Consider the following 13,377-nt stretch of genomic DNA (forward strand, 5'->3'; position numbering starts at 1 on the left):
CCAGGGTCTGATCCCTGCCTCCTCTGCTGCTGCTAATGGTCACTGGAATCGAGTTCCTTGGGCTTTGCAGATAATGCTGGAGTCCCGCCTTTGCTCAGCCCCCGGGGTCTGGGGCTCCCCTGAAGGCTTGGGTCACCTTGGCTCCAGTGCACATTCCTGGGGATGACACACAAGAGTTAATGAAATGGGGGGAAGTAGTAGCTCATGCCTGTATGCCTAGCTACTCGGGAGGCCGCGATCTGAGGATCAATCTCTGAAGCCAGCCTGGCAGGAAGTCCATGAAAGTGTTATTTCCAATAAAGACTCAGAAAAAGCCAAAAGCAGGGCAGGGCTGTGGCTCAAGTGGTAGAGCACTAGCCTTAAGCACAATGAGGGTCATGAGCAGGACCCAGGCCCTGGGGTCAACCCACAGGGCTGGCCAATAAAAGTAATCAAACTTCTGCTGTCTTTTCTGCCCTTCCTCGTCAGCCTAGGGCTGGCTTTGTGTGCTCTGCTCTGCCACAGTGCTGTTGCACCCAGAAAGCTTGCTCTTCCTCACCCGCACTGACTGACTCATTCTCCACTCGAAGTTGAATTTTTTTTGCACAAGGCTGATATTCTACTGTTGAGTCCCACTTCTACCTCTGACTTTTTGGTATAATTGGGTTAAGAGCCCCAGAGATTTTTCTGCCTAGCCTGGCTTCAAGCCTCCATCCTCAGTTCTCAGCCCACTGAGAAGCTAGTATTATAAATGTGACCCATGGGTACCCAGCAAATTTGACTTTTATTTATTTATTTTTACTATTGTTTAACTATGGATGTGGAAACAAATTGTCATTTTTTATATCTGGTTTATTTTACTTACAATATATTAAAGATTCATTCATGTAGCATGGGTCTGAATGCCATTCCTTTTTAAGATTGAATAGTATTTCATTGGATGCATAGATCACATTTTGTTTATTCATCCATGGACATTTGGGTTGCTCCTACCTTTCCACTACTGTGAATGATGCGATGACTAATATTATAGTTCTTTTATATTGGGCACACTGCTGTAACAGAGTAGCCAGAGGAGCGGCTAGAACCCCACGTGAACTGTGGGGACTCACCAGTACTTTTCCTTCACATTAACAATCCACAAGAATCCTTACAGCCTGCAAGGTCCATATGATATGACTGATTTACACCTTTTGCTTTTCTCCTAGTTAGGCTGATCTTGCTGTTTTCCTAACTAAATGAATACCCAAGAAGTTAACAAATCAGGCAGGGCCTTTGCAAACTTCTAGAAATTTCTTCTCTAAACCTTTGTGTGGACCTGGATACTTGAAGGCTTCTGCTTATAACCCTAGCTACTCAGTAGGCTGAGATCTGAGGATACTTGTTAAAAGCCAGACTGGGCAGACAAAGCTGACAGACTCCTATCTCCAATAAACTAGCAAAACACGTCAAAGTGGAGGTTTGGCTCAAGTGGTAGAGGATCTGCCTTGCACGAAAAGCTAAGCAAGGGCATGAGACCTGGAGTTCAAGCCCCCTGGCATGCATGCATACAAACACACACACACACACACACACACACAAATAAACCTTTGTGTAGTTCTCTCCATTTTCTCAGGAACAGGAGCAGAAGTTCTACCTCAGCAACCCCTTCCCTTGCCTGCTGACCTAAAATATTCATTTTCTCACTAGTTCTTTGATTTCTCCACAGAGCAGGTCTCAGTTTGGGCCTCCCTCGAGAGGATGTGAGCTCCTAGGTCACAATCTATTCTATACCATCCTTATCTCTAGCAGCACCTGCTACTGTTTATTGAGAATAAACTAGAGCTCTTTCTGGACTGAAGAATTTTCAGAAAAGGTCCCCCTCTTCCCTGAGCCAAGCAGCTGAGACCTGAAGATTTTAGCTCATATACTTCTCCACCTTGGGAAAGTAAACTGAGGACCTTCCCCAGCTAGGTACATTGTAGCTATTGTATTCAGTAATTACTGCTTGAAGGAAGTATAGCAGTCAAAGTCATAAAATAAAGGAAATTATTTAGTCTCTCTCCCCTTCACCTCTCTTCAACTAGCTTCCTAGAGTACTCTGAAGGAAATTGGAGTTGAGGTGTGTTTTGTTTTCCTTTTATCTTCCCAGAGTCACTTTTTAATCAAAGTTGCAAACCAGGCCAGGCTTCCCCACAATACTTTAAGAACCCAGATTTAATCTCATGCCCTTTCATCACTTTTTTTTTTTTTTTTTTTTTGGTTCTGGTCATGGGGCCTGAACTCTGGGCCTGGGCGCTGTCCCTCAGCTCTTCAGCTCAAGGCTAGCGCTCTACAACTTGAAGCACAGCGCCACTTCCGGTTTTTTTCTTTTTGCTTATGTGGTGCTGAGGAATCGAACCCAGGGCCTCATGCATGCAAGGCAAGCACTCTACCACTGAGCCACCTTCCCAGCCCCTTTCATCACTTTTGTAATATAGGATGCACCAAACAAGGGATTTTTATCCTCCTCCCAGAGACAAGACTACTTTCAGTGGAAAAACAGACCTGATCATTGACTGAAAGTAAATGAGAACTGATACTTTCAGACTGATTCCTCCTATTGGGGCAGCCATGGGCATTAAATGAGATAATATATAGTAAAAGGTTGCCTGGCTGTGGTGGCTCACATATGTAATCCTATCTACTCAGGAAGCTGAAGTCTGAGGACTGGGGCTTGAACTCAGGGCCTGGGCCCTGTCCTTGAGCTTAAGGCTAGTGCTCTACCACTTGAGCCACAGCTTTTTTAAGTAGTGTATTGAAGATAAAAGTCTCATGGACTTTAGTGCCTGGGCTGGCTTTGAAACAGGATCCTCAAATCTCAGCCTCCTGAGTAGTTAGGATAACAGGTGTGAGCCACCAGCACTTGACTCACAATGACCCCTTTAAAGCCCTCTCACCTGCACTGTTGATCTTGCTATGGTTGCTTCACATATTTGTTTATTTACTTGGTTGTCACTGTGCTTCCTCAAATAGATGATTGGTTGTGACTTGGGTCAACAACTTGTCAGTTCTAGACTATTGTATTTGATGAATGGTAAATCTCTCCTCCCACTGTCCCCTTGCTACTTCTCTCTTTATTATTTTTGTGTGGTCCTGTGCCTTGAACTCAATGTTTGGGTCCTGTCCCTGAGGTTTTATTGCTTAATGCTAGCACTCAACCCCTTGAACCACAGCCTCCCCATTCAGTTTTCTTGGTGGGTAACTGGAGATAAGAGTCTCAGACAGCCTATTCTGGTGGCTCCCACCTGTAATCCTAGCTACTCAGGAGGCAGAGATCTGAGAATCTGGGTTTAAAAGCCAGTAAAGGCAGGAAAGTTCAGGAGATTCTTATCTCCAGTCAATCACAGAAAGAGCCAGATGTGGCTATATGGCTCAAGTGATAGAGCGCAATCCTTAAGCAAAAGTTTAGGGACAGTGCCCACACCTAGAGTTTAAGGCCCAAGACTGGCAAAAAATAAAAAGGAAAGCAAGCAAGCAAGAAAGAAACTCATAGACATTTCTGCCCAGATTTGCTTCGAATAGTGATCCTCAGATCTCTGCCCCACAAGTAGCTAGGATTACGAGCATGAGCCACCAACATCCACGTCCCTTTTTATTTAAGTATTTATTTTAACAAACTGTGGTCTGTGTCTTCAACCTTCCTGGTGGGATACAAAATTTCCTACCAGGTGTCCTTACTTTGGCTTTTTTAGGGATCTTCAGTGTTGATGCTATTTATTCTGGGACCTCAAGCTGATGAAGCCAAAGCCTTAGCCAAGGGTTTTGAAAAAAGAATAGATTCACCTGGAAGTGCTGGTTTATGGGTCAGTATTTAAAACACATTTTATTGTGTGTGTATGTATGTGTGTGTGTGTTTGTGTGTGTGTGTGTGTGTGTGTGTGTGTGTGCGCGCACATGCATGTGCGAGTACTCTGATACTAGGGCTTGCTCTCTTGCTTAGCTTTTCTGCTCAAGTCTGGTATTTACCACTTAAGCCACACTTCCATTTCTGACTTTTTTTTTTTTTTTTTTGGTTCGGGTTGTGGGGCCTGAACTCGGCCTGGGCGCTGTCCCTCAGCTCTTCAGCTCAAGGCTAGCACTCTACTGCTTGAGCCACAGCACCACTTCCGGCTTTTTTCTTTTTGCTTATGTGGTGCTGAGAAATCGAACCCAGGGCCTCAGGCATGCAAGGCAAGCGCTTTACCACTAAGCCATCTTCTCAGCCCCCATTTCTGACTTTTTAAAACTTAATTGTCGGTAAGTATCTCACAAGCTTTTTTGCCCAGGCTGACTACAAACCAAGGTCTTTAGATCTCAGCCTCTTTAAGTTGCTTGAATGGCAGGCAGGAACCAGTGCCTGGCTTGTTCTTAATATTCTTTTTTATTTTTTTTGTCTGTCGTGGGTCTTGAACTCTGGGCCTGGTACTGTCCTTGCACTCTTCAGCTCAAGGCGAGTGCTCTACCGCGTGAGCCACAGAGCCACTTCCATGTTTTTAATATTCTTTAACAAACTCCTGATTCAAAGACTGGGTCTCCATTTTCCCATCTCATCATCACAAACCTTTAATCCCCATTCATTCTCTTCTCTATGAAGAAAGGATGATGATAATGGTGTGATTTCCAGGCTGGCACCAGACAGATCGGCTTAGCTGAAAGCAAAGCCCAAAAATCATAAGTCTGAGACTTCTGGCAAAGATCCAGGAGAAAGGAGAAGGGATTGGAATGCAAGGGTTTAAGGACAATGTCTGTGAACTATGGAGGAAATGAAGGCTCAGAAGACAGAGGTGACCTCTCACAGTCCCAGGGGTGGCAGTGGGGTACAGGAGGAGCCTAGTGCCTTGCACCCCAGGACTTGGCATGTCTGCAGTGAGTGGGCATTCATCTAACTCCTTAGAGGTCTCCAAGAGGGCAGTGGCATTATCAGAAGCCCCAAGATCACTCATACTGTGGCAGATGTAAGAGGTAGCAGGCTCAGATTCCATACTGTCTATTCCTGGCTTATTTCCTTATGTTTGCCCTAGTCATCATAATAGCATTGCAGTAGATTCCTAGGACCAGAGACTGAGTGATTCATTCAAAATAGGAGGGAGTGACAATCAACACCAATGATAGCAAGGGAGTGAAAAGCCAGGGCAGGAAGCTAGGGAGGTTGGCGGGACTGAAAAATGGACAAGAAGAGAGCTGTAGCCAGGTGCTCGTTACTCACACCTGTAATTCTCACTACTCAGTAGGCTGAGATCAGAGAATGGTGAAAAATCCAACAGACTCTTATGTCCAGTTACTCAAAAAAAAAAAAAAAAACAACAACAACCTGGAAGTGGAGCTGTGTCTCAAGTGGTAGAGGGCTGTCTTCAGTGAAAAGTCAAGTGAGGTAGATGCTGGTGGTTCACACCTGTAATCTTAGCTACTCAGGAGGCTGAAATCTGAAGATCATGGTTCAAAGCCAACCTGAGCATGAAAGTTTGTGAGACTTCTTTTTTTGAGTTACTACAGGGGGTAGGAGGGAGTCAGTACCGAGGCTTGAACTCAGGACCTAGGTGTTCCTGAACTCTTTTGCTCAAGGCTAGCACTCTACCACTTGGAGCCATAGCAACACTTCTAGTTTTCGTTTGGTTAATAAGTCTCATGGAATTTCCTGTTTGGGCTAGCTTTGAACCATGATCCTCATATCTTAGCTCCCTGAGTAGATAGGATTACAGGCATGAGCTATGAGACACTCATTTCCCTTTAATTACTAAAAAGCTGGAAGCACAGATGTTCCTCAAAAAGTAGCATGCTAGCCTTGAGCATAAACAGCTCAAGGTCAATGTCCAGGCTCTGAATTCAAGCCCCAGGACCTGCATACATACACACCAAGGACCTGCATACACACCAAGGGGGTCCACTAACAGCCAGAGTGATGAAGGCCATGAAGAGAACATTCATTCACCTGCCTACCACACTAGGACCTTGCAGAACAATCTAGAACTGTGTAGAGAGTTCTGTCTCCTCCCCGTTTGCTGTTCTCCCTTAGATTTGGATGCTGGCTCTTCCTGTTACTGAAGTCCCCATTCTTAGGCCTGTAGGAGACCCTTCCTCCAGTTCTGTCCCCAGCACCACACCCAAAACACGGCTCCCAGTCAGCCACCCCCTCTATACCCCATACCCCATGGTCATACTACTGTATCTTCCTCTGTGTGTGTGTGTGTATGCACGCATGCACATGTGTGTGTATGTATGCATGTGTGCATGTGTGCATGCTCATCCTGGGAATTGAATTTAGGACCTGCACATTGTCCCTCAGCTTTTCTACTCAAGGTTATCTCTGTATCTCTTGAGCCACAGCTCTGCTTTCAGCTTTTTGATAGTTAATTGGAGATAAGTGTCTTATGGACTTTCCTGTCTGGCTGCACACCATGATTCTTGCCTCACTCCCAGTCTCCTGAGTAGCTAATACCAGTACACAGAAAATCTATCTATCTATCTATCTATCTATCTATCTATCTATCTATCTATCTATCTATCTATCTATCTATCTATCTATCTATCTATCTATTGTTGGTAATGAGGCTTCAACTCAGAACCTAGTCACTATCCCTTAACTTTTTTGATCAAGGCTGGAACTCTGCCACTTTAAACACAGCCCAACTTTGGAATATTTGCTGGTTCTTTGAAGGTAAGTCTAGGGACTTTTCCTACCCAAGTTGTCTTTGAACCAAGATCCTTAGTTCTCCGCCTCCAGAATCCTTCCTATGTTATTTTTCCATATCTGTTTGTTACTATTTATCTGCTTTTGTCCAGAGAAGCTGATCTGAGACCCTTCCCAGATCACGCATGCTGCCATGTGCAGTGTGGCAAAGGAATGGCTTGCAGAATGAAGGAATGAAGTCTGTGTGTCCAGCCTCCATCTAGGGATGTGGCAGGTTTCAGGTTAAGGCAGTAAAGGTGGCTAATTTATGATCCCTGGCTCGTGAGCCCATGTTCTTCCCATAATGAGAAAGCCTACAGCTGGAAAGAAAGACATGAGCTCTTGGGGGTGGCAGCCCTGAACTCCCATTCTGGTAGAAAGGATATTCTCCCTAGGAGAGTTTTGGGAGTCTGTGATGAGAAACAAAGTAGTCACCAGGAAGGAATAGGAATAGCCCAAAAGGCAGGGAGTAACAGAACACTCCCCTCCCCTCACCCAAAATCTAAGACCACTGGACAATAAATGGTTGGTGTGAACATTGCTCTGTCCTTTGGGCTTGGACAATGTCCCTGTTTCTCTCTCTGTGTGTGTGTGTGTGTGTGTGTGTGTATGCGTGCACGAGGGTACACACACACCATGGATGAACACAGAAATATTATCTTATAAGAAATGTACTCATTATCTTGCACATGTAATTGTAATCCCTCTGTACAGTATTTTCACAATAAAAAGAAAAAGAAAAAATATTACTTTAAAAAATCATCTCTAAAACAACTCACTGATGGCTTACGACTGTAATCCTTGCTATTCGGGGAGGCAGAGATCTGAAGATCTCAGTTCAAAGCCAGCCCCAGCAGATATATTTGAGAGATTCTTTTCTCCCATGAACCAGCAAAATCCCAAAAGTGAACATATGGCTCCAGTGGGAAGAGTGCCAGCCTTGAGAAGAAAAGCCAAGTAAGAGTGACAGACTCTGAGTTAAAGCCCCAATGCTAGCAAAAATCAGGCAAATAACTAATTTAAAAAATCAGCTCAGAGCTTTCCTCATCTGTAGAATGGAATGATGAACAAGATAATGGAAGAATGAAGGAAGAGAATCCTGAAGGGCCTCAGTTCACCCCATTCCACCCCCAACACCTAGCAAATATACAAAATCACCTGCTCAGTACTTAGAGCCAACCAACTAGGCCTGCTTAGCCTTGTTGTTTTAGTGCCACCTGCTGGTACAAATGCAAAATGCTGCATGTTGCCATCCTAGGAGACACTTCGGCAAGTGTCTTACCTGCTGCACAGACCTCTGGCCTCATTGGGTCTCACCTTGTCTATCTGCTACATAAACACAGTAGACTCCTTCTGCTCCATATCCTGCATCTTCCTGGCTTGTGATTTTCAGATTATTTCTTTTCTATTCCTTCTGTTGATCCTGGGGCTTGATCTCAAGCCAGGGTGCTGTCCCTTAATATGTATGCTCAAGGCTAGCACTCTACCAATTGAACCACACCTCCACTTCTGGCCTTTTGGTGATTACTTGGAGATAAGAGTTTCGTATGAGCTAGGTGTCAATTGCTCAGGCCTTTAATTCTAGCTTCTCAGGAGGCTGGTATCTGAGGATGTCAGTTCAAAGCCAGCCTGGGCAAGAAAATCTGTTAGTTTCCTATCTCCAGTTATTTACAGAAAAATCTAGAAGTGATGCTGTGGCATAGAGTGCTACCTTTGAGCAAAAGAGCTCTGGATAGCTCCCAGATGCTGAGTTCAAGCCATAGGACTAGCAAAAAAAAAAAAAAAGTTTTATAGATTTTTTTTTTTGCCTGGGCTGGCTTTGAACCCTGATCCTCAGATCTCAGCCTCCTGAGTAACGAGGATTACACACAAAGGGCCCCTCTTATAGAGGTTCTGCCTCCTATCACCTTGACCTTCAGCCTTCCTGTATACAGGCTCCCAGACTTCATCTCATCCTGCCTTGAGCAGTTAAGCATGTGGGCCCCTGGGCATCAAACTGTGGCCCATCACCCCTGGAAGACTTGTACATGAACACTGGACTGATTGGACCTCAAAGGTGTTTCCTTTCCTTTTAGTCCCCTTCTTTGTAGAGATCTTCATTTCTTTGATTTTCAATCCCAAATAATTTAATAATCTTACTGATATCCATCCCTTCTTTCAAAACTGATCACACCTCTTTTGTGGGCCTATTTTTAAGGCCCTGATAATACACCTTGTGTCCTGTTGTGGCTTCTCCTGACCAGCTAACTCAGGAGGACTAATGCTTGTGCAAAAGATCTGATAAGTTTACAGGTGTTATGAAGGAGTCTGGATGGATTCAATTGACTGGATGAGTTTGTACTGATTTATACAAAACACTGATTTAATATTTCATATTAATGAAATGTAATCTGATTACTCCAAAGCATTGTATGTGTGTTTATATACACATATGTGTCTATGTTTCTTTGAAAGAATGGCAGTTTTTATTTTAGAACTATATCAAATTCAAGAATAGTAATTGGTATAGTTGATATTTCCAATGACAGCAGATTTTTTTTGCCTCCAATAATCAATATTTATTGAGCATTTACAGTGTACTGACATAATAGAACATACAGAAAATATTGTCCCTGCTCTGGAGGATCTTACATTCTGAAAGAAAAAAATATATCTTTTTTTTTTCTTGGTCGTGGGGCCTGGGCGCTGTCCCTCAGCTCTTCAGCTTGAGGTGAGTGCTCTACCACTTGAGCCACAGCACCACTTCTGACTTTTTCTGTGTATGTGGTGCTGAGGAATAGAAACTAGGGCCTTATGCTTGTGAGGCAAGCACTCTATCACTGAGCCACCTTCTCAGCCCCACCTGTCTTTTAAAATGGCACTTTTATTTGGTGTCTTCTGTAACATTCTGAGGAAATACTCTGTAGGGTGAGATTTGGTATAACTCAGACCCATCATTACTTAGAGAAGATTTAAAGGCGAACAATGGCAGACCATTTGGGATAGAGTTTATAGGAGATATACAGTCTCATCAAGTAAGGTGAGATATGCTGCAGTAGAGGATGAGGTTAATAGTTTGTGGGATGCAAGCAAAGAAAGCAAGGGATCTTAGACAGTAAGTAGAGCCAGAAAAGTCATGTGACCTTTTCCAAAGCACATGGCCACCAAGGAGGAATGGTTGGTGACAAGACAGAAGACTAAAAAAAAGGAAGGTAATCCTGTGCACCTGACAAATAAAATGACCAAAATCAGAAGGCAAACAGAATCAAGAAATTCTCAAAAACCAAAACAGAATTTATAGTTAATGCTAACCAATGTCATGATGGGTCAAAAACGTTGTGGCTTCCTAAGTTAGAAAATGCTATATATCAACATTTTAACTGGAACATATTACTTTTCAAATCAATTTTCCCTTCCCAAAGGAAAAACTTGGCTCTGTAGGAGATGGTCATTAGATAGATTAGTATTTTTGCTATTGTGATAAACTTTGCACTTTAAACTTGGTGAAAGCCCATTAGCTGCCAAAAGGGAGTAAGGAACAAGTTTATGATAATGTACAATTTCTTTTGAGGTGTTTCAAAACCAAAAGACTAATTTACATGAAAGTTGTAGAGAAAGTAGTAATAATGATTACCAAACAGTTCATTTTCACTGCATCTTTACTTTTACATTTGTTCGTAGGTTGCCTAAAACATTTAAATACAAATAAAATGTGTAGCAAAAATAATGAGCAAACATTACAAATAATGGAATGTGAACCATTTCTGCCCTTATCCAGAGTTAATTGAGACGCAACTTTGTGTCAAAGAATACTTCTAGTGCTGTACTCTAAGTTGTGCACACTGAGATAACTCTTCCACAGAAATACATGATTCCAGCATGTAACAGCCATGGAATATGTTTGTACCACAGCCCTGCAAGTGCGCCCAAACTTTCTAATATCCAGAATAACTACACCTGTGCCTGGAACCAGTTTTCCCTTTTATTCTCCACCAGTACAAACCAATATGTAGGAAGATTTCTTCACTTTGACCTGGAAGCAGTTTTAACACTGGCCTTTGTGAAGTCACCATGTACCAAAGTACATGCCAAACATTTACAACTTGTATAAAAATTCTACATCCTCATATTGGTCATCTCAAGATGAAAACAGATAGCTTACTAAATGTTAATGGGCAATATCTATTCCCCTAATATTAAGCAACAAAAAAAACCCTGGGAAATATAGAAATTCAAATAGAAGCAACGTAAACCTGTCATAAATCATAAACGACAAACTATTTGTGGGACAGTATGGATGACAAATGGTCTACTGTATAAATTTTAGAATGAGGCAGACAAAAGTTGGAAAGCCATTTAATTTTCCCCTCCTTCTCCTGCTTTCACTTCATCTTATATCCACAATGTCAACTTTTCGCTCAGTAACTACGTTATTAGCGTGCAGTCTTTGAACCACTCTTCACTGAATGTATCAAGTTCAGCAATGACTTCATCAAAAGCTGTCTTTGCAAGAAAGCTAGCTTCCTCTGGGGAGTTCAGAATTTCATAATAAAACACAGAGAAGTTAAGGGGCAGACCCAAACTGATAGGTTTATCAGTTGTGAAGCTTGAACTCTGGGTCTGTGCGCTGTCTCTCAGCTCTTCAGCTCAAAGCTAGTGCTCTACTACTTGAGCCACAGCGCCACTTCTGGTTTTCTGAGAGGTTTATCAGATATAAGAGTCTCAAATGTTTCTATCTTGCTATTGTTTCTAACATATTTATAAGATTTCTTTATTGCTTTGTATGTCCCTCCCTGATGGTATAACCCCTGTTTTCACTGTATTTGATGTTGTATAATTTGTGGAGGGGAAAGGAAAAAACAAATTGTTTAAATAGGGATACAGGTGGACCCATTGCAACAATATGAAGTACAAGACGTTATGCCGAAAAACGAATTTTACAATTTTGGCACATGGGGGTGGAGGGTGTGATGAGATGTGAGGGGGGGATAGGAAGGGATGGGATGGGGAAACAAAGGAGGAGGCAACAATGCTTGATATGAAATGTACTCATTACCTTGCTCATGTAATTGTAACCCCTCTGTATACTATTTTGACAAGAAAAACAAAAGTCTCTCAGACATTCCTGCCCAGGCTGGGCTGGCTTTGAACGGTGATGCTCAGATCTAAGCCTCCTGAGTAGCTAGGATTACAGGTGTGAACCACTAGCACTCAGCTTGCATTTCCTTTTGGCTGATCTCAAAAGCTTCTTGGTATGCTGGTTATGAATGATTCACAATCCCTTTCTTGTCATCAGCAGCAGCAATCTCAGCCAAGTAGTGGTAGTAGTCTCTCTTCATTTTCAAATACAAGACTGCTTTCTGCTTGTGAAGCACTAGGGATGGAGAACTTTTCCAAAAGTGACAGTGCATCATTGTAGCTATCTCCTAGCTCATTCTTGATTCTATGTTCTTCATCATCTGCTGTTTTTCTCAGCACCTTCCATTTTTTTGCTCAATACTTGAAATGACCCTCTAAGATGACCTATAGGCATCTATAACATTTCTGTAAGCAACTGAGAGAAGATTCCTTTAATCATTAGACAATTCAGCTCTTTGCTCAGTGAGACTTCATGTCACCATATTGCTCAGCCTGCTAGGTCAGTTTGGCCTTCTGTACCAGCTCATTTGTACCCATGACTGGATTTTGTGTCCTGAGTAGGTGGTGGAGGACAGACAGGGTTTCAGTGGCTTCTGGGTGGTGGCAGGAGTGGCATTAAGGCTGAGACTCGGCCCTGGATCTTGAAGTTCACGGGCTCCAGTGATGGCGTTTCCTCCAATCCAATTTTATTGTTGTTTTTTTAATTCACACTGAAATTTTCAATCAATGAAAGTACATTTTGATTGATGCTCTCTTTTGCCATTTTAAAATGATTTCATATCCAGACATTATAGTAACATGTGGTTGTGGGATTTATTTTTGAAACAATACGATGTCAATGTGTATGTTGGCAGGTGCTCAATGTGAACATTCTATGACCTCTTACCACAATGATGAGATGAAGAATGAAGTCTTGCCTTCAACTCCAACTGTCATTGAGAGCCAAGAGGTTCACATTTGTGAACAGTTGGGATATGCTCAGGTTCCTTCTAAAATTCTGAGAAATGGGAAATCTTTACTATTGTTATGGAGGTATGTTTAGAGTTTCTGAATGCTGCTTTTACAAGAGACTGCTCAATGTTACTTAATCTATATTCCTCATCTTTTTTTTTTTTTCTTTTGGTCAGTCGTGGGACTTGAACTCTGGGCTTGGGCTCTATCCCTGTGCTTCTCAGCTCAAGGGGAGCTCTCTACTGCTTGAGCCACAGCGCCACTTCCAGTTTTTGAGTGGTTTTTATTGGAGATAAGAGTCTCATGGACTTTCCTTCCTGGGCTGGCTTTCAACCATGATCCTCAGATCTCAGCCTTCTGAATAGCTAGGATTTCAGGTGTGAGCTACCAGTGCCCAGCTATTCCTCATCTTTTAAAAAATTCTCTAATAGGGGCTGGGAAGGTGGCTCAGTGGTAGAGTGCTTGCCTTATATGCATTAGGCCCTGGGTTTGATTCCTCAGCACCACATAAGCAGAAAAAGCCAGAAGTGGTGATGTGGCTGAAATGGTAGAGCGCTAGCCTTGAGCTGAAGAGCTGAGGTACAGTGCCCAGGCCCAGGAAAGACAAAAAAAAAAGGAAGAAAGAAAAAAAACCAAACAATATCTTTACTTATTTTTAAATA

Source organism: Dipodomys merriami, unplaced genomic scaffold (genome assembly GCF_024711535.1).
Source record: "Dipodomys merriami isolate MVZ:Mamm:240054 unplaced genomic scaffold, mDipMer1.0.p SCAF_403, whole genome shotgun sequence".
Classification (NCBI taxonomy): domain Eukaryota; kingdom Metazoa; phylum Chordata; class Mammalia; order Rodentia; family Heteromyidae; genus Dipodomys; species Dipodomys merriami.